The 28,000-nt window shown below is 41.2% G+C and overlaps 1 long non-coding RNA gene across 2 annotated transcripts; it reads left to right on the forward strand.

The window, feature by feature from the left end:
* Positions 1–2: 2 nt before the first annotated feature.
* On the forward strand, positions 3–27,992 carry LOC136291670 (uncharacterized). 2 transcript variants are annotated; one of them, XR_010721653.1, is made up of 5 exons: positions 3–251; positions 20,991–21,194; positions 22,659–22,798; positions 26,986–27,077; positions 27,170–27,992. It is a non-coding gene; the product is annotated as an uncharacterized lncRNA (long non-coding RNA). The 2 variants fall into 2 exon arrangements; XR_010721654.1 differs by lacking the exon at positions 3–251 and adding an exon at positions 17,614–17,662.
* Positions 27,993–28,000: the final 8 nt, after the last annotated feature.

A 28,000-nucleotide genomic window follows, 5' to 3' on the forward strand; every position in this document is an offset into this window, starting at 1 on the left:
AAGTGTGCTCCCCATAGGTGTAGGCTGGCTGTGTACCACTAGCCAGCAGAGCTTTGCCACAGGAAATGTGATCCAGATTTGGGACGACCGTCTGGTCTGGATCTTTCTGAATCAGTGTTTTAGTCACACCCAGAAAAGCACTCGGGACTTTGCGTAGAGCTTGCCGAGGCCAAGAGGAGCGATGAAATAAGTGATGTGTAAGCCGGGCCGTTTGTCCCGCGGTTCTGACCGGAGCCGTGTGTTCCCCGCAGGTGAGTTTGGAGCTGCGGAGCCTCCTTCCCTCGCTCCCTGCGCTGCGGGTGCCTGCCAGCCCGGCAGCCCGCACTGCAGCAGCCCCACCTGCTGTCGGACGGGCAGGACGCGGCTCCCTCCTTCCCTGCCGTGCCTCTGCCGTGCCGGGGACTCGCTTCCCATCTCTTATCGCCCTCGCTCACCCTCCTGCCCCCTCTGACGCTCCGTTCTTTGCGGTCCTCGTGTTTGTCTTTTTCCTGTGTTGACTCTAAGGATATCTTATCTCTGCTTGGAAAGCGCTAAGTAAATTTACACACGCCGGGAGTGCTTGACAATAATAACAACGCTAATCTTTTGCTTTTACTAGCATTTGAAGAGCTCTCTGTGAAGAGAAAGTTTTGAAGGCAAAGATGTAGCTAAGGTTCTTGACATGGTTTTATTCTAAACGGAAGAGGGTGACTTCGTGTGTTTTGAAGTTTTTTCTCTTTAGAAATGAGAACACCACATACAAATCTGCTCAGGATAAGAAAGAAAATAAATGAGACTTTTTAATTTGCAATACGTGTAAAAAGGACAGGGTGATACACGATGCATTAAGGTACTTTATACTACTACTTTTATGAGTTTGAGATGAGCACAGTGTTCAAGACTAAGGCTTATTTACGCCACAGATTTACTTTGAGATGAGGGTGCTTTTGGAGGAGGAAAAGATTTTTATGTCTTTTTAAAGGCCTTTTTAAATAACTATATATGTATGTGTGCATATATATATATATATATATATATATGGATATATTTAGGACAAATTCCACAACATACTTCAGCTCATGCCTGTTTTTCAACAGCAGTTTTGTTTTAGTCAATGTGGCTGTTGCTGAATCAGGATCCAGACCATCAACTTTACTTCCCCTAGATAAAAACCCTGCCGTTCCAATGATCACTATCTCCCCAAGTACCTTATTTTAGAAGAGATTGTTAGCCTACAGTGTGACATACTGCATTTCATTTGAGAGTAAAAAGAGACTCAAACCAGCAGAACTTGCCTCTGGAATGAGATTCCAAACACTTTGTTTTGAGGATTCTTTAGATTCATGCCGTAGAAGTGTGGAATTGAGAGTGCATGCATGTATGTGTTGTTATTTCTTCTTGTAGAATATGGTATGCACAGGTAGAAGTAGAGTGAAAAGGTGTTGTTACTAAGTTTGGGGGAGTTTAGGGATAATTGATATAATTTGTTGCCAAAGCAAGTAGAATTAAAGTTCAGGCATTATCTTAAATGGATGAAGCTTCCTCCAAGATACCTTCTCTGCAAAAACCCAGCAAAGCAGGCTGCAGCTGACATTGGGAAACCCTTTTTTATTTGTGACATAGCATGTGTTTTACACCTGGACTTATAAAATTTTTATAGAAAATCTGTTATTAAGCCTTCATATGTCATTTTGATAGGTTGATGGGACAGTTAATAGACAATGTTGAGCATCTGCTCATTTCCAGCACATTGAGAGTTGGATTCATCAGTGAGGCAAGACTTTAAAATATTATAAAACTAAAAATGCTTAACCACACGTTCTGAATGCATAGCAAAAGTATTTCTTTTATTCATGTATATAAGACACTTCCTCTCAAAATAGAGTTTAGACCTTAATTTTTAAAAAGGATGTTTGGATTTCTTAGATGAGTAAATGTTTCTGCCCATGTCTCTGCCTGATCTGCTTTGTGCCTGTGTAACCCAGCAGGGAGAGCACAGCGCTTTTTGATGCTCTCAGACATGGTGAATGTACCTTGCTTTGAAGATGAGGGAGGCACAGTAGTGGTTCGTGCGCCATGTGCAGGTTCTCCACAGAGGTTACACTTTACTCCACAAGAACTTAAAATGTCACAACTGCCACAAAGTGCAGTGAGTCCAGAAACTCGGTGCAAGATGTACAAAATAAAGAGAAGAGGGAACAATCTAGCTGCTGCTTTTCTTGATGTCTTTAAATATGACCATAGGTCATATCTGCACGTTAGAAATGACCTACGATAGATCCATATTGATATATAAAATGTTTCGCTCAGCACTAAGTCGCTGGAATTTGAATTGTTTCCTTAGTATAAAGCATCTTAGTGGGTGCCTCTGATGCCGGAGTCGTTGCAGTGGTGTGTAACAAGTAAGAATGTGCCCTGGCTTTACCTTACAGGCAGGACAGTCCTTCCCTTTCTAGGAATATTAGATTCATTTATCTTGGGATCCAGCAGCACCCAGGCTGAGACATCTGGTAGCCACAGCTGTGTGGCAACTCAGTGTTCTGGTGTCTGTAATATTCCTATATGAGTGCAAAGTGGATTCAGATGTTTGGAAAATTGCAAAAGGGATGAAAAAAATATATTTTTGTGAGGAATTCAGTAGGCAAGCGGTTCATCCTTTACTACAGTTCTGTTTCCAAGTAATGTAGTAAAGGCTGATGAACAGGAATCTGGAGCTCTGAAGGATGAAACTTCATGACAGCCTTTGTGGAAAGTCTTGTTTCTGTTACTAGGCACAGCTCATAACCAAATGGAGCACCCTGAAGTGATTGATTAATCTCTTCTTCAAATGCTTGTTAGTAAGTTGGAGACCTTTTATAAACATGGCAGTCAAACAAATGTATGATCGTGTCTATGCACGGGCTCCTGTCAGTCTGCTCACTCAAGAATGTGGCAAAGAAAGTGTATTGAGTGGTATTTCATTGTTTACCCAGGTTTTTAGCTAAGCATGTTAGAAAAGTCTGAGTTAGCCAGCAATCTGACTACCCCTAGGTTACATGGCTGAGGTAGGATGTGCAAGAGGAAGTTTTTAGCTTATTAAATCTACAGCTAGAGTTGGGAAAAAAATACACAGCATTCTGGGCATATGAACCATCCTTTGGGCACTTGAGAAGGATTGATGGCAGCATTTGCTACGTTGAAAGCTCAGTGGATGTGAACTTATGTCTGTTTGGCTCAATTACTGTGCTCTGAGCAGTGTAATTTAAATATTGTGTGTTTCCGGAAGGTTAACGTTGCTGGTACACTTCATGCTCTTCACTGTAAAAAGCAAGCACTTTAAAAACAAGTGACAATCTCCCATTTGCCACTATGCAATCAGTGAAACTGTTCTGTTAAGATGGAAATTTTCAAGGCTAAAGTCAATTAGAGGGGGGAGGGAGGTTTCTTAAATTTGTTAGTCCACGTGAAACAGACGCAGAAATGGCACTGGAAGTAAGGCTGGCGATAAGGGACAGGCAGCACACCAGCCAAACTGGGGGCTAAATTTCTTTATATAAACAATACTTTCAGGGGAAAGGCTGTGCCCTGGGGGCAGAATTGCCCATCCTTGCATGGTTTAGAAACTTGTCAAAGATCTACTGTCACTGAGGCAGACACTTGCTGAGTGGTGTGACACAGACATAAATTCTGCAGCTTCCCTGGGAGCTTAGTGCTGCCACTTTCCCGGTAGCAATATCCCAAATATCCCGTGTTCAACCTAGAGCGAGCCATGGTTTTACTGGCAAAGAGTAGCTCGGTGTACGTGCCCTGAGGTCCATGTCTGTCGATGTGATCATGAGGATAATCCCTTCTCCAGGCACCCTGACGCATAGTTGTACAGCAGGGAAAGGTATGGAATTAGTGTACCTTTATCTATACATTTATATCTATTTATAGGGCAATACTAGCACAATTCCAGTGAGGGAGGGCAGAGCACAGACAGGTTGCTGTGCAGCTGGTCACTGCACAGTGAATTCACCTGAGCCATTGCAATAATGTGCTCCTATAGCTATGTTCTAGGATACAGTGCCAGTCTTCAATGTCATCTGAATTGAAAGTAAAGCTCATTTTGTGCTTTTTAATTTTTAGCTATTATTACCAGTTTCCTAGCAAGGTTTTGGAAGTCCAGCTGCAAGTAGCAGACTTCATAGAGTGGCTGTGTATATATACATGTATGTATGTATGTATGTATATGTTTAGATTATCTTCTTGACTTCCATTCACTTAAATGAAGTGGCCCGTGATTTTTATGTTAAAGGACAGAGCAAAAGATGCACCTGCCAGTTTTATTTCTGCTTTTATGTTGTTGGAAGAGGTTTGGAAGTGTGATCTAAGTACATTCCCAAAAGTTGAGATGCTCTTCTGAATCTTTTCAGTTTGCTGGAGGAATACTGGGATGGGGGATTTTTTGCTGGAGGGCAGCCCAGGGTCTTAAAGGTCAATTTGAGACTTACAACCTCTGATTCTTGGAATCGAAATGTAAGCCCAAATTATGAGCACCTATATATGGGAGTTTCTAGTGAACTCAATGAAAATCTTGTATGAAATATGTGCTGTCACATGCTGTGTTGTCTTCTGGGCAGATCAAAAATACCAACATTTCTCATGGAGTAACTCTATTTTTGACTCAGTAGCAAATGAGCAGGAGCTGGACATGACAGAGAATGGAAAAGAAAATGAAATATGAACAAGGAGAAATCTTTCTTTAGCCATTTATGGAGTAGCCATTTGTCAGCAGCTGGTAATACATATCTATTTTAAGGAGTAGAAGAACATTTGAAATGTGCCACTCATATGTGATTTGAGTCCTAAATGTAGCTTGTGGTTATGAGTCTGTCTTTAGCATATTGCAGTGTCCTGCCCCAAAGCCTTTTGGTCACATAAACTTATCTCAGATTTAATTTTCTTTCACTTGTAGTATTAATTTGGGGGTTGTTACAGTTTGTTTGATTTAAAACAATCTGTGTGATTTTTCTTTGCATTTTGCAAACCTCATCATTTTGGAATCCTAAATGAACTGTTAAAAGAACTATTTATTATAACTCTATTTTATGGATGTATTTTGACAAAGAATGCACATGAGCTTGATGGTGCATCAAAGCGAAAAAACCAAAATGGGCTCCGACTTTGAGGAAAAGACTTGAACCACTGTCAAAATCAAAGTATATTTCATGTACTGGTGTCCTGATTCAGCAAAGCATGTAAGAAAGAATTTCAGACACAGTGAGCTTTGGTGGCAGCCAGTGTACATGATTGCATTTACTGCTGGGATTCTTGCTTCTCAAAAATCCCAACCAAACAAAACAGTTGCCAACAATGAAGCCATCAAAAATATTGTAGTCTTTCTTCATTTTCATATCCTTGCACAGCATTCCTTACACAATTTGCATTATTCATACTGAATTGCTTTAATCACAAGGACTTAAAAGTTTAAAAGTTCCTGCATTTGCAGATCTATTTCTCTTGGTGAATGTGGTTGGGTGAAAGGAAATAGCTTGTGTGCTTTTCCATGTACTAGTAATCTTTTAAGCAGTAATGTTTCATGCAATAGACTTACTGCTCTTCTCCATCACCGAGAGTCTTAGAATATGTATGCTGACACCAAATAAATGAAAGCAGTGCTTTTTTTCTTAATGGGAAATGCCTAGTAAGACACTCTGGTTCCCTGCCTCCCTCTTTGTTTCTCAAGAAGACCAGTGAGGGCTTTCAGCCAGACAAATGTTTTATGGCAATAGCGTTTTATGTTTTTGTAACACCCTTCTTCTAAGGGTCTAAAATGCTTTACAGCACTAATAAATTAAGCCTTAGCACATCCTATGTGGTAGGTAACTATTATGCCCCATTTATGGGGGCCAGACTTTGTGGAGTAAGCTGCATTCAACGTGTCAGCACACTGAGCAGCCATTTGGGGTTTCATCCCGGAATGATCATGTGAGTGCTGTCTACAATGGAGTCTATAAAAGAGGTATCTGCAAGGCAAAGCACTAGGACCTTTAGAAGCAGTGTTTGTCTTTGGACTTTATGCAGAAAGCTTAAAAAAAATGGTGAAGAAAACTGTGATTAGACACCAAGAAGATCTCAGAAATAATTCAAGATGAAAGACTCTAATAAATGATGAAATGAAGGTTCATCAGTCTGGAAAGGATGGTAGTGTGGAAGATGGTATGAGGAATTAAAGGAAAGGTTTTAGAGTGGAGGAACCATGACTAGGTTTTCTTGGCTGCAATTAAAAATGTACAGGAGCATCTGGTCACCCCATAATACTTCAGCTGAGATAAAAAAAGTCATGACACTGTTAACCATGCTCATTCCCAGCCTAAACCTAAATAACTCTAGGCAGCTGCACTAACTCAGTTTTTAAATCATCACAACTGAGCTGCAGTTCTGGGTGGTTAAATGAATAGCTAAAAGACTTCCAGCAATGTATTTGTGTCTGAAATCTGACTGGTGAGACCCCACAAGCCCATGCAGGTGCGCTAAACATCTCACCACCTCTTTTGCTCATGTCCCTTTGGAGTCTGCAGGAACAATGACCGCTTAGGTTTGAGCAAACATCAAATCGTGGAAGAAACTGTGACACCTCAGGAACAAAAAAAATCTAAATTACTTTCAAAATTAAGCTCATTGTATGGGCAGGCATGCCGGATGTGATGGTCTGGATTAGCTGGGCTCAAGACATTGATCAGGGAGGGACCCCTCCCAAGATAAATTAACAGCGTGTGATAAAGTCAGTGCTTCATGGCATGCTTTTTGTTAAGTTGTTAAAAAAATCATATCATACAGGGATAACCTCATCATTGTGTTAAGATGAAGCGGAATACAGGCACCAAGGAATATCTTCTGTTCTGAAATATTCATAAGTTTTTTTGTTTTCTTTTTCTACTGACACACACAGTCAAAAAGCAGCCTGGAGGAAATGTCCTTCGCTTTTGGAAAATGAGTTGGTAATTTATTCACATAAGGCCATGTAGTCATTTTGAATTAGCACATTGTGGAACCTACTAATAAAATGAAGTCAGTTTACATTTTAAACAACCTTTAATATTTGTAAAAGTAAATATCCCTTAATTTCTCAGCAATTTAGATGTAATGAAAATTGTCAGAAATTTTAATTTCTCCCCGTTTAGCTCACTCACAATGGCTGTCAAACAGTCAAGTGATATGACGTAAAGTACTGCTAATCGTTTCAGCACAAGACAGTACTTCAAAGGTAAGGCAAAGGATGTGCAGACACTAATGAAATTTTATTATCAGAACATAGAATTAGAATTGTGACAAGAGACAATGGTTGCAGTGACATGCAGCTAGAATGTTAAGCTTCTGAAATCTCCAGGCTGAGTCTCGCAGACAAAAATAGCTAAAGCTACAGACTTCTTAATAGTCTTAAATGGAAATTGAATGGGCTCAATTAATCAAATGAACAAACCGTAGGAGATTACAAAAAGGGCTCATTCTCTATATTCTATTCAGGCTATTAACCTGCATGGCCACTATGTTCTGTTTATAATGATGTGGTTTGCAATCCGTGTGTTGCTTCTCTGAGAGTACAGGGTTTTGTAATTCATAGGAAATCATGGAAAGCTTGTAAGACAGCATGGCATGATGATTTTTGTAAGCACCTGCTTTGGCAGACCCTACCTAAAGTGAGTCTTATTTCACATGATCAAGCCAATTCTGTCTGTGAAACAGGACTGCATGTTTCTGGATTTGTGAGCATAAGGAGTTTGCTTCAGAGCAGATCTCTGGTGCCCCCCAGCTTATCCAAGGTAAAATGATGAATTTAAATGACAAATGGGCATCCCTTACTATTTTGGTGTTCACTAAAAGAGTATCTACTTTACAGAAACCTGTGAGAATCTCTCAGGTGTTAAAGAAGACTCAGGTTTGATGTTAGTGGGTTCACTTGAATTGAGTCCTAAAGTACTTGTAAAGTAACTGTCGTTGTCCTCTCCTCTCCTCATTCTTCTAATTCTCTGAACTGTGCTATGTGTCCTGTTGCCTTGTGAACCTCGGCACGTGCAAGGGGAAATAAAAAATGCCACATGGAATCTATTAGATTTGCTTCCTTTTGAATGTGAGTTAAACTTGGGTCAGAGGGATCAAATCCTGGAAAGTTCTCTCTCCTTTGGAGGGCACCTGCACACTGATATTAGGAACTTGATCTCTGATTCTCAGAGAAGTCCCATTAACAACACCATCGGAGATATAAAAAGTATTTGGGAAGGGTTGCAAACAAAAGATACCCATCATTATATTCTGTAAGCGTGTTTTGGGCCCTTTTAGAGCATGTCAGTTTCCTTGGAGTTCTGTGCAAATATAAGGGCTTTATGAAAACTCACACCCGGCATGGACGTGAGAGTAAGGAGCTCTGCTGCGACTTGCACAGGACACAAACACAGCAGGAAGTCTGCAGTGACACTACTGGCACTGGGGAAGGATGTCACTGCAGTGACACTGTTGGCACTGGGGAAGGATGCAGTAGTGTTTTGAGTGTAGAGAGCTGTTAGTAAACTCCTCTAGTTGCACTGGTGTCCTTAGAGCACAATTTCTAGCTTCATTTTAGATGGGGGTGGAAGGTGTATTGCTCTGTTTAGGAGATAATCCTGCACTCTGACGGATCTCTTGGCAAGAAGGGAGACTTTCCTCTGCAGAAGGAAAAGTTCACAAAAATCATGGAATTTATTAGTCCTACCATAGAATTCCATGGCACTGGTAGTAATAACTGCTTTCTAAATAATCAGGCAGGGACACAGTATATATCTCTCAGGTGTTGCTTTGGCCTGGCAGGAAAGTCCAAATTTTGAGTCCTGGTCAAGACTGCCTGTGCCTGGCACTTTCTGCTCAGAGCTGCTGCATTTTTGTTCCAGGGAATAGGGCTGTATCCCACTGTGCCTTTCTCTATTCTCTTCCTATGGTGGCTGCATTTTATTTTTCCCATGTTCTCCTAAAATTTTCCTGTTTCTCTCTCTCTCTGTCTCTTTGATTTTCTATGCCTGTAGTTTTCACTCTTGCAAAGGCCATCACCAGAGTCCGAAAATAGATAATTCACGTTCCCTTGTGCTATTTCCTGTGCCACACTGCCACTCCCCTGCCAGCGTGGAGTGTAAACATGTAAGGATTCAAGCTATGCTAGTACAGATGCTTGCCAAGGGCAAACTGTAACCCAGAGTGCTTGATCATTAGCTGAAAGCAAACTGCACATCGTACATGCACATATGTTGTCTGTTTACAGTTTCGATTCCATTGCTAAGTTATGCAAGTCTACCAGTCAGGGAACAAAACCAATGCCACATATGTTGTTTGGTGACTAACCAAAAACGTGATAAAAAAAAAAGTGTGGGGGGAGAAGAGTCAAAAGCTTGTATTCCACTTAGTAACGCAATTTGGAACAGAGGTGACAAGTGGCTTGAAAATATTTTGGTTGTTGTATTAATAGTAAAAAGCAGAGCAAATTCTGAATGGGCAACACTCAGCTGTGTTGCTGCAGGGAGAGCAAACATTGCCACATGGCTCATACAATGCAGCCGGCACTGTGCCTGCCCGGAATATCTGCACCAAACTGCTCCACAGAATTTGCCTGCTGAGGAGCAGCTCCCACTAAGTTTCAGAGTCTCACAATTAGTTCATATGCAGCGGAATGCTTTGGAAAATTGGGCAGAAAAGGAATCCTTATGACTTGTTTGTTCCAGAAAGGAGTTCTCTCTTCTCCTGGCCTTAACCTGGAGCTGAAGGTTCCTGGACCACAGTGACAGCGCCCCTATCCCTTAGCTCCAGTCTGCTGGGGCAGCAGCTCTCTCCTCACTAACGAGGGTGTTGGAGGATTAATGAATTGGAGATTATAATGTGCTTGTGGGGTCACAAAGATGTTTAAAATGGATGGATCCATAGTGCTGCCTGTTGTATCCACTGCCAGCTGCTCCGATACCTTAAAGTTCCCATCAGTGATGACAGGAAAACTTTATGGGAATGTAGAGTCTCACCACAAGGGAAAGGAGAGTGTGACTGTCTGGTAGAAAGCTTCTTATCTTCCTGTGGTATTCTTGAACAATAAGCTTCCCTTGATCTGCAAAACCACTTTCATGTAAAATTCACATATATGTTGGAAGGGCTCTTAATTAGATAAAAGGGTATGCAAGGAAAATTCAGATTAAAAATATGTTCTTACTGGGAGCAAGAAATTGTTGTCCTGGCAACAAGCATCTGTGTTTTTCTCTCTCTCTCTCTTTTTTTTTTTTTAATTTTTTTCCCTTTTCCCTCTTTTTCTCTTTGTCTCTTTTTCCCTTTTTCCCCTCCCTTCCTCCCCCCCCCGCCCCCTTCTTTTTCTTCCTTCTTTTTTCTGTCTTTTTTCTTGTATGGGGAAGGACCTTGCCTCATATTTGCAGTACCCTGCAAGAGGACTTTCAGGTTTTAGCCGTTCCTGTGAGTTCTAATGGTCAGGGTTAGTTCTTCAAGCAGAATTTCATGCACCACTCTGCAGGGGAGGTCTTGATGCTGATTTTTTTTCTCATGGGACTCAGATTGGTATAAAAGTGGCCTTGCAGAATCAAGTTCATTCTTGGATGAGAAGGTCTGTCTTAGACAATGAGCCGCTACTCAAATTTTAGCTAAAATGCACTTACACACTTCAAGGAAACAACAGTTCTTGGGAATGAAAAGCTTTATATGCGGAGGGAAATTATATGGAACTTGTTTATGTTCAAATTAAGGTGATTCTTGGCAGGTGAATAGAAAACTGCAGAGCTAACAAGCTTATCTCATGCACTGGTACTAGTATTTTGTACTGGATTGGGCTAAACTATTAATTATAAATCCAAACCTTTCCTAACAGAGTTGAAAAGGCACAGACAATATTTTGGTAAGGGGAAAAACCTTGAAATTGTCATAAACCTCCTCTCTTCACCTTTAATACAACCCCTTGGTTTTTAATTACTCCTGTAAAGTGGAGCAATCGCAGGATCCTCCTGTGACATTTTCAAGTTTTCTGTCTGCTCCACTTACGAGAAACAAATGGGTCTGCTCAGCTCCATCTAGATTGAGTTTTTCATGAAGTCATTACTTCTGTCACAGGGACTATTTTCAAATTGAAAAATCTGAAACAATAAATGATGGTGAAGCAGTTAATAACTGTTAAGAAATCACATTTGGAAAATTGCATTTAAGCAATAACCTTTCTCCCTGTAATTAAATGACAGAAAGGTCCTGGTTTTAATTAAGTCAGCAATTTATAGTTATGAAGCTATACTTCACTATGCAGATTAGAAGATGATAGGTCACAGAACACCCTGAGTGCATTTTTAGCAGAGCTGATCTGGTAATTACTCCACTGTTCAGTGGTGACCACAGTGAACCGTATCTCTAGATTAAACAATTTTCTTTTCCCTGCTCCATGATGTATAACCAGGATGAGTAAATGTACCACTAGGACTGCATCGAACATCTTTAAATTAAAATGGATTTTAAATGAGGGGGCATGAGTGAAGAAAGTAATGTTTGAAGAACAGCGGTAAAAATGAATGGGCCACTAGGCAAGTCTTGCAAGCAGAGAATATATCATTGTTTTACAGGGCTTTCTATCTTGCGCCTGAATGTTTGGTGCAGATTTATGAGGAAGTAAAATGCTAATGTTAGTGTATTTATAAACATATGATGGGGGTTTCATCTATAATTTATTCCCAAGCCCTGCATTATGCAGCCTATGAAAGAAAATGAAATGCTGTGTTGGACAGCGAAAGGGTTCATTAATACAGCTTTCACATTTTATTTATCTAACCCCTAGCTCATATTACACATTGATTATTACACTGTGAGATGGTTTTGAACGCTTATTGTGTTCTGCTCCTCAGGCCTTTTGCTAGCAACTTCAGTAAGATTTCAGCAGCATTCTGCTGTCTTATTTCAAGTAGCACTAAGTATATTCACTTGGCCTTCAGGCATATCAACGATGTTTGTATATTTATGGATTTTTTTTTTCCTGAAAGATTTGGGGGAAAAGAGGTAGAGTACATTGTTACAGTTCATTAGTAAAATGTGTTATTTTAGTTAGATACTCACAAATAACCTGTACTCAAGTTGCACCACAGAATCAGTTCCAGTCAAATGTAACCAGTGTAATCTTTGCTGAACCAGAGTTTGTAAATACGTAATATTCAAATAGCACTTTAGTTCACAGTTACTACTTCCTTTTACTCGTAAACAAACTAATTCATTGACCAGAATAACTTCTTTAATGGTCAAATTAGCTATCAGTGTAAATTGCCAGCACTGTGTGGAAATCTCTTAAGATTTGCCAATGCAGTCTGAAATTTACTTACCAAGCTCAATTTTCCCATGTATTACAACTGAGTGCTTGTTGAGGGGGAGGGGTGGCGTGTGTGGAAAGGGATGAAAAGCCAGTTACAAGATGATATTTATGAAAGTGGACATCAGTAACTATTGACATTAAGTGAAGACAGCAGATGATGCTTTTCAAGTTTACTGATACAAACACTTGCTTGCAATTGCTTTTTACCCTGATTGCTGGGTGATCGTTTTATTTTTATTCCCAGGTTTTTTTAAACCTTATCCTGATTCTCTCTGACTTTAACAAAAGGGGCTTCAGCCAGCAGTAGGCAGTGGCAGGATTATATCAAGGTTGAATTTGTCTAAAGAGGGTAAGGAAAAGAAAGGCAAAAGTAGCATCTCTCAAGCACAGTTACTTTCTTCCAGGTTTTGAGAGGGAATTTTTTTTTTGGGGGGGGGGGGTGAGGGGGGAGGAGTGGTGGATTTTTTTCTATACAGTCATAACTTTATATTTGCTGAGAGCATCAAGGCATAACATAATGTACAGTACTGAATGTCAGGTTTCTAAAATATGCAGTTGTTTAACTAAATGAGAAATTGTTTGAATAAATATAAGCCTGAAAAAGTCTCATGCCATCAGATGTCCTAGGAAGTTTCTTCTTTTAAAAGAGGGTAAATCTCCACCATGGAAATTCTGGAATGCTGGGAGAATATGAAAAAAAAATGGAAAAAAATTTATTTCCTTTTCCTTTGCATTTTTTTTTTCTGTTGACGGGATTGACATTTAATTTAATTGATGACAGAGCTTTCCCCACCACCGCACACGCATGCACACACTGCCCTCCACCGTGTTTAACTTGCATGGAAAGAAACAAGCTTAGCACCTCCTTTGTACATCTACCAGTATATAACTTTATTCTGAGGCACCCCTATGTTTACAAGGAAGTTTAGAGAAGATGGCTGTTGGTTTGGTTTAAATGTGGGAGCAGAGCAAGGGGACAGGTCTGTGGCTGCCCAGTGAACAGTGGGAATTTGGTCATCCAGTGCACAGAATGTATTTTGTACACTCTACACAGTCCTGGGGAAGGTGGGCAAACAAAGTAAGCAACAGTTATTTAGCAGAGGCATGCCTTGGGTTCAATGACCTTGACATATTTTCACACCACTCAGTTGTGACCTCTTATATCAGAAGCCCCCAGTTTATCAGGGTAAGAACACCTTTCCTCATTGCAGTTGGTTTGTCTTACTTCCCTTTACACCCTTCTCTCTTTCTTTTTTGTTCAATATTCTTATGGTACTTTTCTCTTTTTTGTCCTTATCTCTATTGCTGTTTGCAATCTTCAGTGGGTACCACAGACTATCAGCGTGAAGATATTTCAGAAAGCTGCCATCTAGAAGCAATCCAGTGCTTCAGACCGTATTTTAGGTATTTTTAAAAATTTTATTTCCCAATGGGTGACATTTGGAGTTAAAAGGGTAGAGGTGCAGGGCTGCAGAGCCCTAATCCCTTAAGATGTAGCACTAATAATGCTTTCTGCATAACACTGGAGACAGGGTCAGAATAACCAAAAATCCACAGACATCCAAACTCCAGGGTCTACCATCTGTTAGAGCCCTATGAAACTTGAAGCACAGAGATGAACACCTACTCCTTTCTGGCAATTACTGTCACACCAACTTCTTGTTTTCAGCAGAGCTTCTTTTCAGCTCACTGGAAGTTGTTAAAGGCAAATGGAAATATGTGAGATTTTAACTGGCTTCCACAGAAATGTGAAGTTGTTCTCAACTCCTGTGTGAAGACAATTATTTAAATCAGGATTTGTTTTATTGCTTCTGAAGAGCATGAATTTACCATTTTGCTTTCTCCTGAAACAGCTGGAATTACTTACTCTTGGAGGGATAGATTTCCTGTCACTCCTTGCAGAGTCTAAGAAAGTTCATGGCAATATTCCCTGTAGACAAGGCCTTTAAAATGGCTGTCATGAGGCATGGAGATGTAAAGTAAATTGATGACAGAAGAATTATATGTGGGACTTGCCCTTCAGCGGTCATGTACACCTGCCTTATAAGGACATCCAGGGCAAGTCTCCCTTCGAGACAGCCCGTTCTTCCCGTGTTACATCCAGAAAAGAGACACACAATTAAGGTGGGCAGGAAAGCATTTGAATTATGTAGAGGTACATACTTCCTGATGTGTTTGACAGCAGAAATCAGATAAGGAAAGCTGCTGAATTCTTATACTTCTCAGGGGAAAAAGTGAATTTGAATCAACGTGACAAAAAATTGTCAAGTGGCGCTAGCATGCTTTGGAAAAAAGCAGTAAAATCAGTAAAATCCTTCCCCCTTTGCTTTTACTATGGAATTCTTGAAGAACACCTTTTTGAGTTCACTTTAGGCATGGTAGCTTTGCAGAGAAGCCTACTGGAAAATGCCATGAATCAGAATATTATCTTCTCTCTCAGCACTTTACCTACAGGCAAGGATGGTGATACTTACACTGACTTTCCAGCAATCTCTGCAGCTGCTCAGCTTCTGATCTGAAATTCTGCATCTAATGTTGAAACAATTACACTGATCAGTTTTAATTATTCCATTGGCTCACTGTGGTGTTAAGAACGAGCAGAGTGCACAGATTAGCGTGATGGGTATTAGGATTTACTCATGGCCGGGCTCTCTTTAATGCCGTGGAGGTTACATATTTACTATTTCAGTTAGGAAAGCCCTTGTGGGAGGTGCTGTAGAAGCTGAACAAACAGCTGTCCCTGCCCCGAAGCTCAGGAATATTGAACGTGGAGGTTGCAGCGACCACGGTTGCTCATAAGGAGTAGAGTCCTGAGCTGGGATGGGGAATGAAAGCTGTTATTAGCTAAAAACATTTCCCTCTGTGTGTCGTGGGCTCATACATACTCGTCTCCATATTTAAAGGCTGCTTAAAGGGAGCTCTGAAGCCTTACATCGTTTTATTTCCAGGATTGCAATGTCACCCCCACAGATATTTTGCTAGTCGGTGTTAACAAATTTTGGGATTTGAAAGTAAAATGAGAAACATTTAAATTATGCATTGTGGTGAGATTCTGCCTAAAAACATGAAGCTCATCTTTGAAAAGCAGGTGTTCAATCACCTCTCTTCAGTCAGGAGGTCGGCCAGGACGTGAACTTGTAGAACTCTATAGCAATCTGAGCCTTGGTTCCTACAGTCTGTTTGGGTCAGTGTGTTTTGGGGAGTAAATCAGAATAACTTTGAGAAAACTTCAACAGATGCTGAGGATCAAAATGGAAAGCCACAAACATCAGAGCCCTGTGCACTCCATTCTGTCCTGTAGTGCACCTAGGGCTGTCAGTCTGGACTGCTAAGTTTGTACAGCAAAGTACTGGATTGTTTTCCCTTAATTTTGATGGTAAAAACATGGAGTTTGTTAAACTGGACCCTCCCAAAATTTTCATTTTTTTCTTCTGTCAAAGAGAGTCAGTTTTCCTTGTGACTACAAAAGTGTTCAGCCTTCTGTTCTTGGACTCATATTTTTTGGTCTCTGCTTATAAGCCGGAGAGCCGACAGTCAGTATTAAAATATTGTGCACTTTGCTGAGCAGCCTGACAGTGCCACCAATAGATCCCTCAAATTCTCTCAGATTTTTGAAGTCTCTTTTGGAGTATTTTACTGAATTTTCTGCTATTGCACTTGAAGAAAAAGTGACCGAAGAAGCCATGACACAATGCACTTTTCTTATGTACTCTTGAAAATTGCCAAAGCGGGTCACTTATACATCAAAATCCATCTATTATTCTATTCTCAACTGCATTCGTTTGAATGAAGAGCAGGTAGCAGTATCCTCCTGATATCAAAATAAGACAGTATGTAAAATTTTAGAAACACTCCATTAATGAGAAATTGTTGCTCCTTGTTCATCCAGAGGGGTCTCTGCCAACCTTGTTCCAAGGGCAGTCAGTAGTGTCATGTCGTGTAAGTGGTCTCTGTTACATTGTGCTCCCTGTATGAGCTGCAGACTTCACAGCGGGATACTTTATCTTTGATTGCATCACTCGTGTCTGGCAAGAGCAGGACATCTCAAATGCTGTTTTTACACTTTGCAACACCCAAATGGGAACTGCAGATTATGTTTGCTACGTCTCACCTAAGGTGTGGTACTAGAGTGCATTGTCTTTGTGCAGAGTCCCATCCTTAGCTGCAGTTTTGCCGGGCTTAGGGTGGAAATTATGCAGCCTTTTTTATCTGGCCACAGATCTCATCTGAAATGGCAGCATGTATTCTCAACTGAGCTTTTTAGATTTTAAATTTTCTGTCTGTACTGTGAATGTATAAAGAACCTATTTAAAGCATTTCTTCTGCGAAATGCCCGATATGGGCAAAGACTCGGTGTTAAATACATTATATAAGGGATGTTATTCACCTTTGTTTGTCCCAGCACCTTGCTGTGTCTCTCCATCAACTCACTGGGACCTGGTGAAGGTCACAATCTGTGCCTATTGAAAAGTAAGCACAGCAGCACACTGGGGGTGCAGCAAAGCTGGTTGGCATTGGGGTGTAAAAGGGGTTTTAGATGTTAAGGGAAGGGATGCCGTGGCAGTAGCTAAGGAAGTGACTTGAGGGCAGTGTTTTTGTGTGGTATCTTCAGGAATGGGCTGCCTGAAGTCTACAGGGTGAAAAAATGTTCTCTGCAACGTTGCTGGCAGCAATTTGCAGTCATTTCTGGTACAAATGGACACGGCTCTGTTCTATTTATGGAAGGTTCCTGTAATGTGCTCAGGCCTCCCACTGACTTCAGTGAAGCCGTTCCCACTTACAAGGCTGGTGAACCTGGCCCATGAACTCTGCCAGTCACTTATCAGGTCTGAGATACAAAGCCAGCCTGAGAGCTGACAAGATTTCTGTAATTCTGCCTGAAGATTTCCATCTTGGGGTGAACCCAGCAAGGAAGAGAAATTTTGCATGCTCAGACCGAAAATCAAGTGCTTAAATTTTTTCGTGGAAGATTTGTCCATTAACTTTAATGAAGCTTTTTTTTCTAGGCTTACGAGTCTGAATCGAGCTATTAAACAAAAGGGAGAGTTTGCTTGCCAGGCATTTTCTCTGCTCCCTCGGTTCTCTTTCTTTATAGCCAGAGAAACACTTTCAGCCATATATCTTTAGAGCAATGCTAACACTTAGCGACCAGTTAAGTAAATCCCACTTGTTAAATTGTTGTGGCTGCATTATGCTGGGAGCCTTACTCTGAGGGCCCTGTTCTGTCACTGCTTGTTTTTTCCACTTTAAATGAAGTGACTTGGATGGGATACACAGATTGGTGATGGAGGAGAAATCTTCTTCTGCAACTGAAAGGTGGCACGGTGTGGCACTAGAACTGCTTTTTTGCCTCTTCTGTGAAAGGTAAGCCAAGAAACTTGTTTGATTTCCTGGACCTCAGGCTAACAGGGCAAAGCCTGGATGCAAGCCAGGCTGTAGATGGGCTTCTGACTCTTACTCCTGAATTGGGAGTCAAAGGATTTGTGTGGGATTTGCTATCTTAGGTCTCTTCAGTGTGTCCTTGGACAAGTGGAAGTAGAAAACTAAATGGCAGTGAGTCACTTTAGGAGCAGTGCCTCACCTCTGTGACACCTGCAGTGCCCCCTTCCCTTCACAGTGGTGGACATAAATGTCCTGAAACATCTTACACATTCACGTTTGGAATTCCAGAGCTTCCTTGGGACAAAACCTGCACCTGCCCCGTCTTTCTCCCAGACCAAAGAGACAAATGACGCCTCCGACCGTTTGCCTGCCTTCTCCACAGGGAGTGTGTCCCTCCCATAGCCCTTGCACTTCCAGCCCCTGACTGCCTTCACAAGCACCCAGGTACCACATTTATCTTTCCCTCCTCCGTGGGACTGGGGCCTCTGGGTTCCTGAGGGGCTCCAGGTTAAGGTGAGCACCTTATCTATACAGGTATCATGTAATCTTGCAATAAAAATGTCCTCAGTTTATTGGTGCACCAGATCTCTTATTTCAATTACAAAACACTGCTTAGAAGTCATAGCTCAAGAGTTCTGGCCTAATTTCTTTCACAAATGGCTTATATGGATTTCTCTTGCTAGAAAATTAATTGACCATACAATAAACTACTTTCTCTTGAGCAGGGACTATTCTGTTTCCTGTGACGTTACAGTAAGCTGTCTTTGGGCCAAATATTTAAAGGTATTTAGGTGCTTAAAGATGCAGGTAATGTGAATTTTCCAAAATACCTAGCTGCCTAATACACAGTGATTTCAGTGGGAGTTGCCATCAAAGAGCTTCTAAAAATCCCACTGTGCACCCATCTGCTCCTTTAAGCACCTGAATTCCTTTAAAAAACAGGTCCTTCCCTCCATCAGTGGAGACAAATTTTATTTTTACTAATGTAGACGAGCTTCTTAATACATTTTCTCAGACATTGCCTGCCACCTTTAGCTTATTTTCATTGTTTTGATTATGATGTCAAATCTAGTTGATGATCATGTTTATGCAGTTCCAAGCAGAGCGTGGGCACACAGCATCTATCCTTTCTGACACGAACTTGGCACAGCAGCTCACGTTAATAAATCAGGGCTAAGAGGTTTGTAGGCAAGCAAACTGTCAGGAAGTTACTGCAACTTTTGCCGTGTATTAAATGATCCGTGGTTTGGTCTAACTTTTCAAACCCTCTTTGAAAACCCGTGTTCTGTTTCTCATTAGTGTGTCTTTGATCCAGTGAAAATATCAGTCCCCTGAGTTAATATTTCATCTGACTAGAGGGCCATGTAATTTGCTACGACACTAAGTCAATAGGTCTCTGCTGCCTTACCCCAGCAAGACTTGTAGGTGTAGGCAAAAAATTCTCTGCAAAACATGAATAACATGGGTCTAATCAAGAATTTATATCTCTGGTTAACCAAAGGAAAAAAGTGGAGTGTGAACATCTGTCCATCTAGGCACAAAAGAAGACATTTCACTGGAGGGAAAGAAAACATTTCACTTTGTATCAATTCACATTCTCAATTTGATACATAAACAGGAGTGTCAGGACATGTACATCTTGCAGAATCGCAGAAATAGCAGTAGATTGATCTATCATTATTTACTGGCTTGGCCATCCTATTTATGTGCTTTCTATTATAATGTACTTGGAAACCTCAGATGGTCCTTCTGCATTAACCTCCACCTTCTGTCCTCATCTCTCCCTCTGGCCACCCCGTGCTACATTCTGAAATTTTAATTTCATTGCACAAGGCGCTATAGGATGAAAATAAACATTTGTCTGTGGAGAATTTGCTGAGTCTGGAATATTCACCGTGGCTTAAGCTAATTTAAAAACAAGTGACTAAAATTGTGCTTTTACTTCTTAAGGCTTTTCCAGCAATATTTCACTCTGTGGTCTCCAAAGGAGTGAAGCATTTACGAATCTGCATTAATCCTCACTGGGAATTGATCCAGAGCTTGTTTTAAGCATATGCTTAAGTGGTTTGTTGAACTGGGGCCATGGCTGCCCAGACCCATCTATGGATGAGATTTAATTGAGCAATGAGAACATTTGAATTCATTTCCTTGTACTTATGGAGTTACAGATAGATAGATAGATAGATAGATAGATAGATAGATAGATAGATAGATAGGATTGATTTTTAAATAGTTATTGATGAGATTTATAAGGATTTGTGCACATCTGATATTTGGATTCACTGTGAGAGAAAGGATCTGATCCTCATTATGACTCTGCAAAAAAAAAAAATCTCTTTAGTGCAATACGTGCCTGATACTGTGTCTAAAAAACAAGCAAATATTTTGTATATTTTCACTACGCTGAAAATAGATGTTTGTTGTGTGGGTTTTGACTTTAAAATAGAACAAATTTTGATATTTGTTTTATTGTATGGCTTCCGTTTCTGTCCTGGGTGTGTGAGGAGGAAGGGCCCCGTTGCAGGGGAGCCTCGTGCTCTGGTTGATGTGTTAGCTTCTCACTGACCCACTGCAGCTCATTCATGAGTTCTCAGCTCTGACAGGTTGAATGCCCAGAGTGGTCAGTGATTAGACTGCCACTCCTAATATTCTCATCCCTGCAGTTATCAAGCAGGAAAACAGTGACAAGCAAATCTAAGCAGCGTGGGAAATGCAGAGTCTGAGAAACCAGGGACTTTGGCACCTTATGGCATGGACTGAGCCCGCAGTGGCATTCAGTGTGATAGCACAATAGTCTGGAGCAGAAAAGGAGCCCAGAACTTGCCAAATAGAAGGCAAATCTCACATGATACTTGCGACTTGCACATTGCTGCCCGATGCCTTAGGGGTAGGAGAAGAATTTCAGAGTCCTGGGTGACTCCTGTGAGCTTGGCTGTCTTGTGTTCAGTTGTGGTACTGAAGAGGTCTGACCCTGAAATTTCAGGCCACCTCCTGAACTCCAACGTCTCTATTCATCAAGACAAAATTCTCAATAAAGTCACTGGGAGTTTTCCTCAGACTTGGGGATATTACAATTTCATGGTCCTTTTTTTTTTTTTTTTTTTTTCCCAAGAGGGTGGTTTAAAGCTTGTTTATAAATGGGGACTTCAGACCTCATGGAAGATATTCTATTTTACTAGGTTTTATACTACAGGAACACAGCTTTTTACTGTTTTTGAGCATTTTCTGGTTGATGTAAAATGAGATCTCTTTCATTTCATTTTGGCAAATTTCTTTTTGCACCTGTTTTTCTTCCCCATTTTTTGTGCAGATGTCGATCCCACTCCTGCCATTGTCCTGACTTCTTGATGAGCGTCCAAGGAACATTTTTAATGTCTCAGGCTCCCTGAATTCCCCAGGCCAATACCAAAGGCTGAGATGTATGCAGCTGGTCATGACATTCACCTGGGATTTGCTGAGGCCAAAATTAAATCAGATAAAGCTCCAGGTTGAATCTGGGTCTCCTATGTCTCAGGTGAATACAGTAAAATCTTTATCCTTTCCAGCTTTTTTTCTTACAAAAAGTTAGAGTTCCAAAAAAAATTTCTCTGACCTTCTTCTTACCAAAAAAAAAAAAAAAAATAAATAAAAAAAAAATAAAAAAAAAATTAAAAAAAAAATACATACGGCAGAATTCCATTAATCAGTATTTTCCAGAGAATTTTTATTTGTCAGAATTCTCCTGATTGATTACAGTTGTTTTCTTAAGAGCACCTTTGCTTAGGCTTGTGTCTAAAAATATAAATTCTCCTTAGACTATGGGAAGTGCCATGTACCTTGAGCAAACAAGGGACATGCCTGTGAAGTTACACGCATCTGAACAAGGTGATCCAATAAATGTGTTATGGAACAGAATTAGGAAAATAACCACAGTAGTAAACCCGATGGATAAATGTAAGTTCCCTGACTTACATTTATCAGTCATTATGACTATGGTGAGCACTTCCCTGTAGCTCTTTGCTGTCTTTTTTCCCGCCTCAATGCAGTGTTTTTAAGCTCTCTGGCACGGGGAGTTTGAAAACCGTGCTGGACCCTGCTAATGGCAGCCAGAGAGCAATTCTCTGTTTTACCACACACAGGGCAGCTCCCTCTCTATTCCTTTGAGAGCAGCAATACCTTAAATGCCAAATGGAGTTGGTCAAATCTGTGAATATCTATTTTATTTTTTTTTTTTTTGGAAGTTGAGGACCAGTGTCCAGGCATCCATGTTTGATTCCATGCACAGATGAACAGCTCTTGCTGTGTGGCTCTTGCATGTGTGTACGTGAACCCCACCTATTGCACCAGCTAGAATCAAGGCTTGGTGGAAGAAGAAAACCAAATAAAAAGCTAATAACTGGTCTTAAGACATTCTGATATGAGTTAAACCATTAACAAAAACTTTCCCCTGTTACTACAACCAGAGATATTCACTGTGTTTGGGGCAGGATGTTAAAGCATTAGAAATTTCCCGATGTTTAGCATTTGATCTAACCCCATGGTCCTCATTATAAAATCAGTTTGCAAAATCCTCACAGCTTTATGCCCAGGTTGTGTGATGTGCTCCAGAGCCCATCCTGCCCCTTCTGCTCCCTACAGCTCTCATCTCTCTCCTCCCCCTACGTAAGGGAAGGAAGGTGAGGCCAGTCATCAGGGTGGAAATCCTCAACTTGAACAGTAAAAAAAGAAATAAGACAGGGTAATTGATAACGTGTAGCAGGTCACACGTGCAGTGCTTATAATAACCATTTAAAAATTGCTCAGCTGTGCAGAGAGACATGGGGATAAAACAAGTATGGCTTTCGTTGATTTTGTGACCATGTATAAGGTGTTGTGCTATCCTTGGAATGGAGAGGGCACAGTAAAGGTTTGGGGCGGGGGGAGGTTAGTGCAAGAATCAAATTAGAAATGGGGTAAACAATGGTGCAGAATGTGATGGTGGTTTGTCTTCTCCTTCCAGCTGTTGCACTGAGAAGGGAGGGAGTCCCCATCTGCAGATGCCTCTTGCCTGGAATGTCAGGGACTTTGGACCCAGGTGGCTGAATTCTCTCACAAAAGCTCTGCTGTGCAGGAGGAACATTTCAGGATACTGTTGCAAGCGTGAGTGCATCCATAATTCTCTTTTTAAAGACAAATCATTTCAAGTAGAGTGCGGAGAGCTCATGACACAAACACATCTGGATTTCAGTTGTTGATCTGAAATATTCACAGTCCAATATGGTAAGAGCAGATGTTGGATTGACACTCATTGTGAATGTGAATGACCACATCACAAACCCCATATGTAGCTTAGTTGAGAGCAGCAAAGCCTGCCTGCCCACCTTGGTTTTGCCTTGGGGTTAAAATTATTTGCTTGCACACTTAATGTTAGTCATCATCCTCTTTTTAGGCGTAGGAGATTATTATAAACCTCCAAAAGGTTTAGATGTAAACTGTGCTAGGAATTGAGCAGACTGCCTTAATCAGAAGCACTTGGTTTGAAATGAAACATTAAAAAACCTCTTTAAAATGTTTAATATCATATTTTGTGCTTAGTAAGCACTGCAGCAGAGGTCAGTAGTATCAAACTTAATAGGTTGATCATCAAAAGACATCAAGTACCTGTGCCTTCTGCTGAGGTATGTAGAGGCTGAAGAACTTCTGGTGCCTTTGAGGAAAAGTAGCTGAGGCAAGAAGAGTGTAGCTAAGTAGGTGAGTCAAGGGTCCATAGAAAGGTCACCTGATTTTTCAGGAGCTTTTGACTTCCACAGCATTTTGAATGAGTTCTATTGGTGTGAATACTGCATCCATGGCCTTCTTTCTGTATTTACTTATGAGTGTATCCACGAACTGGAGGATGTTGAAAATTGTTTTGGATTCTTAAAATGTGACCATCTTCCAGGGAAAAATGCTCCCAGACACAACAGCTGGGGCCAGAACTTTTGCAGAAGAAAAGCTCAGGTCATGTCCCCTTTCCCCCCCTGCTCAAAGCTTTGTTGAACAAGGCTGAACATTCAACGGAACATTCAGATCTAGAGGAGCATGTTCTGTTCTTGGTGCCAGCCCTTGCTGCAAGTTACAGTTCTCCAGCACACTGGGGGCTCCAAACCAGGATACAGGCACTGTGGGATTTCAGTGTGTGACCAAGGATGAGTGAAAGCTGTCAGATAAGAGATTAAACAATCAAGGAAATAATTAGGCGAAAGCTGAAGGTAGAACCTTCATCCCAAGGTGTGGGAAAAAGAATCCCAGAGATTCAAGAGGGAGTCAAAGACAGGGTTAAGCCAATGAAAATCATGTTGGCCAGTGTTTTAAATAAAGAGAAGTCAGGGCACAAATGAGAAAGTTTCAGGGAAGAGTTTGAGTGAGGAGTGGGAACAATCTGAGTGCATTAGGAAAAATGCACTGGGGAACATGGGTAGCAAGGAACGTGTATGTTTTTATTTTACAAAGAGCACATCCTAAATTGAGCCATCTCAGACTTTAAAACGATTCAAACTTCACCTTAACTTCCTTTCCTAAGAGAGGATTTTATTTCTGAATAGGAAAACAATTTAAAATTGTAAAGAGGAAAAAACAAGTACTTTCCTTGGAAGGATGGATGAAACATAAATCTTAAGCAGAACTAAAAACTGTTGAGACAAGGCATTTTCGTTGGATTATGTAGCTCATATCAGATAGCAATAAATCAATCCTTCAAAGACAAAAGACCATAGAAAGGAGAATAAACCAAAGACTCTCCAAATAACAAAGGCCAGATACACAAAAGTAACTAAGGAGCTGAAGAGGCAAATAGATGCCTGGCAGGATTTTAAATGGGATCATTCAACACAGACAATCATCACCTGCTAGTGATTATTGGTGTCTTTAGGCTCCTTCAGGCCTAGACACTTCCTTGACTGAGGTTAAAATTCCCATCAGCATCAGGGAAACTTAACTCGTGGCCTTAAAATCTGTGTGGTTGGTGCATCATCCCTAAGGTAAATGAAAAATTTGCCTAGTGGATGGGTTTGACCTATTGTGAGCTTTGACAGCACGCATGTCTTAACACAGTTCTGTCTTTACTCACTTGGGTCATGCCACCAAGATGGGAAGTTCTGCATGTATTTATTTACCTTGCTCCTGATCCAGGACTGTGTAGAATAACAGACTTTTGAGCAAAACTCAAAATCTGATTTGGTATGATGGCAAAATTCTAGTAGTGGGTGCAAGTCACTAAGGTTAGTTAATGCCCACTAGCTCTGACACTTCGGAAATTAATTTTCTGTACTGTGAATTCCTGTGTTTTGGGCAAAAAAGGCCCCGTTCCAGTGCTGAAAATGGCAAAATCCATGTCACACTCCCTGCCTGTACCCTGTAGTCCCAGTGCCTTACAGTTTAGATCATCCAGACCTCTTAGAACATGCTCTGGCATGTTCCTAACTTGCACACACCTTGGCCTTCTCCCTGGGAATATCAAAGAATAAAAGGAGATTAAGACTTGGGACTCATTCTGACTCCCAGGCAGAACAGTCATAGAAGCTGGGAAGTATTTCCAGGTCCTTGGCTGGAAGTACTGGGGACAGTCCTTTTAGCAGCTGAGCTCTACTATGCTGCTTGCTACATATTCATCCTGTATCAAATTTGGCTGGTTTGTTTGTTGATATTAAATAAAAGGGTGACTCAAGTCTTAAATTGTTGGGGGTGTGTGCTTCCTGTCCTTCCTAAATCAGAAGTAGTAAGTGTAATGCAGATAATGGGGGGGGAGGGGGGAAAGAAGAAAACTTGCTGTACATCTGTTTTAAAAAGCCAAGCAAACAAATATTGAGGGCACAAGATCTTAGCACGACAGAAAATTACTAGAACATGCCAGACACGGTGAATAAAAGGCAAGCAGGCGATGTTACTGCTGCAACAAACAGAGATGTGAAAAATGTAGGAAAATTTGCAAGTTTTTATTTGCCACTAGTCTGACAACAGATGATGATGACATATCTGTGAACATATGTTATGAAAAAAAGGCTACTATCACAAGCTATGCAGTGATTGGGTCACTGAATATTTTTAGCTCCAGTTCTGGTTCTGGTTGGCCTCTATATCATCTTGAGTTTGAAAATGCAGATTAGTTCAGTCTCCCTGTGGAGTATTGTTCTACAGAATACTTCAAGTGCATTTATTGAGAAAGGAGCCCTGGCATTTGGTTACAATATAATTATGATTGTGGTCCAAGCCTATACAATTTTAGGTTTGCTTCATCAAAGATGAGTATTCTGGTTCTTGGACTTTGACGTTTTTTCCAGCTGAACTCTGAAAGTGTGCAGAGTGCAGGTCTTACAAGTGAAATGGTACTTTTGTGTTCTTTTAATCCCTCTCCCCTTTGGCACCAGAAAAGTGCTTTTTCCATTCCACATCTTATGACATGCAGTACTTAAAACAGGGCAGTGTGGAACACCATGACAATAAGTCTTCCTGCCTTAGTTCAAAATACACTTACCTGCTCAAAGCAGAAAAATATGCTTTTCCAAAAGCTTGTCTATACATTAATCGTGCCCAAGTGCACTTTTGGAATGTGCTTTCACTACTTACCTGGCTTTTATACACAACTACTTGCTTTGGAATTGCCTAAGAAGTGAATTTTTTTATTAATTAGGCAAAGACTGGACAGTGCAGCAGGACATTGTCCACCTGGTATTCCTGATGATTTTTTCTTAAAGGAAACACCTCACTTTCCACACATCTCCCCCAGCGTGGTGATGTATTTTTGGTCTCACTGCTTGCTCTTAGCTCTTACTGCTGTTATGATCCCATTTTTTCCCCCTCTTCTTTAATTAGAGCCCCTCATTAGAGGAAGGAAAAAAAAAAAACAACAAAAAAGGAAAAGGTAGTGTTTGCGAATGGCAAATCAGTCCATGGGGGCTGCTCAGATTTTAAGGGCAGCTGCTGTTCAATGTATCTGGTGTGTCACTTTCTGTTTTGTGCTACTGTTTTATTGCTGCTGTGGGAACGGAGCAAAAATAGCGGCTACTGCAGTTCTGTTGAATAACCATCAACGTGATCCTAGCTGATGTGTCAGTCCCTCACTGGGCACAAAAATGTCCATATTTGATATCCACTACCCACCCTGACCTGCAAATGAAAGCAGCAACATGCTAAATAGCTACAGAAAAGCATCATTAGCTAGAAGACTCAGCTGATACACATAGATGTGTCCATGCTGCTGTGCATGTGTGGGTGTGAGAATATCCCTGCATCTCCAGAAAGGCTGGTGTAAGTAAATAATTCATAAGGTGCATGCAGTGTGTTTAAATGTTAAATACATTGGCTTTCAGATTCAGCGCAACTATTGAAACCTGAGTTTGGCTACAACCCTTCGGCTGCTGCAGATTAAAAAGTGAAATTACAAGCAGCGTGGAAATGCTGGGTAAGAACCACCCCAGCCCCAATTCTTGACAGCCCACCTAAGCTTGCCAGCTCAGCCCTTTGTGGAGCTCAGTTTCTCTTCCTCCCATGCAGGACTGCTGCGTGTTTCCATTGGAGTGCAAAGCCTTGACTTCAGGAGTGCTGACTCCCGGCACGGCGAGGGAAGAACATTTCTTTGGCTGCTGGAGTGGCCAAAAGTGGCGTGGGTTTGCCCTGCCGTGACCTCCCCTGCCCTGCCCGCTCCGTCTCCCTGTCCCCGCGCAGCTGAACGGTGCCGCTGAGAAGGAGCACGGAGATGTCAAACGCATCTCAAGCTGCGGCTTGGCGCAGTCCGGTGTCGAAACCACTCGGATTGTTTCACCTCTCCTTCCTGTTGGTCAGCAAAAGTTTATCCCGCATCGAGCCGGGCTTGTCCCCGAGCCCGGCCGGGCTTTTGTTCTCGCCAGGGCGCAGCAGCGCGTCCCTGAACCGGCCGCGTTTCCCCGACAGATGGCACTGCCTTTCTCTCGTACTTCGCCCAAAGTTTAAAAACATTTCGGTAAAAATAGCTGCCCCACATTCTTAATTGGCAATCCTTTTTCTATTTATTGTTAGGCACAAATCAAACGCTGTTTAGCTCTTAGGCGAGCTCGATGCACGATACATAAAACCATTATGTGAAACGCCCGGATTTTCTTACTCTCTTCCGTATCTGCTTGTTATGGCAGAAAATACCGAACAATTTGTGGTTTGTCACTAACATTTTCAGAAACTTAGTTATGATAAAATGTTATTTTTTCCATTATGAAGATAGAACCATTTTGTTTTGTCTTAAAACTTGCTGTGCTGCCTGCACGACGCCCTTGTTTTCACATAAATGAAGCTAATGTTATTCCAGCATCTCCGGACTTCAGCTGCAGTAATGAAGTGCTGTTTTTGGAGTGC

Source organism: Chamaea fasciata, unplaced genomic scaffold, assembly GCF_029207755.1.
Source record: "Chamaea fasciata isolate MVZ Bird 193981 ecotype frontalis unplaced genomic scaffold, bChaFas1.0.hap1 SCAF_7, whole genome shotgun sequence".
Lineage (NCBI taxonomy): Eukaryota > Metazoa > Chordata > Aves > Passeriformes > Sylviidae > Chamaea > Chamaea fasciata.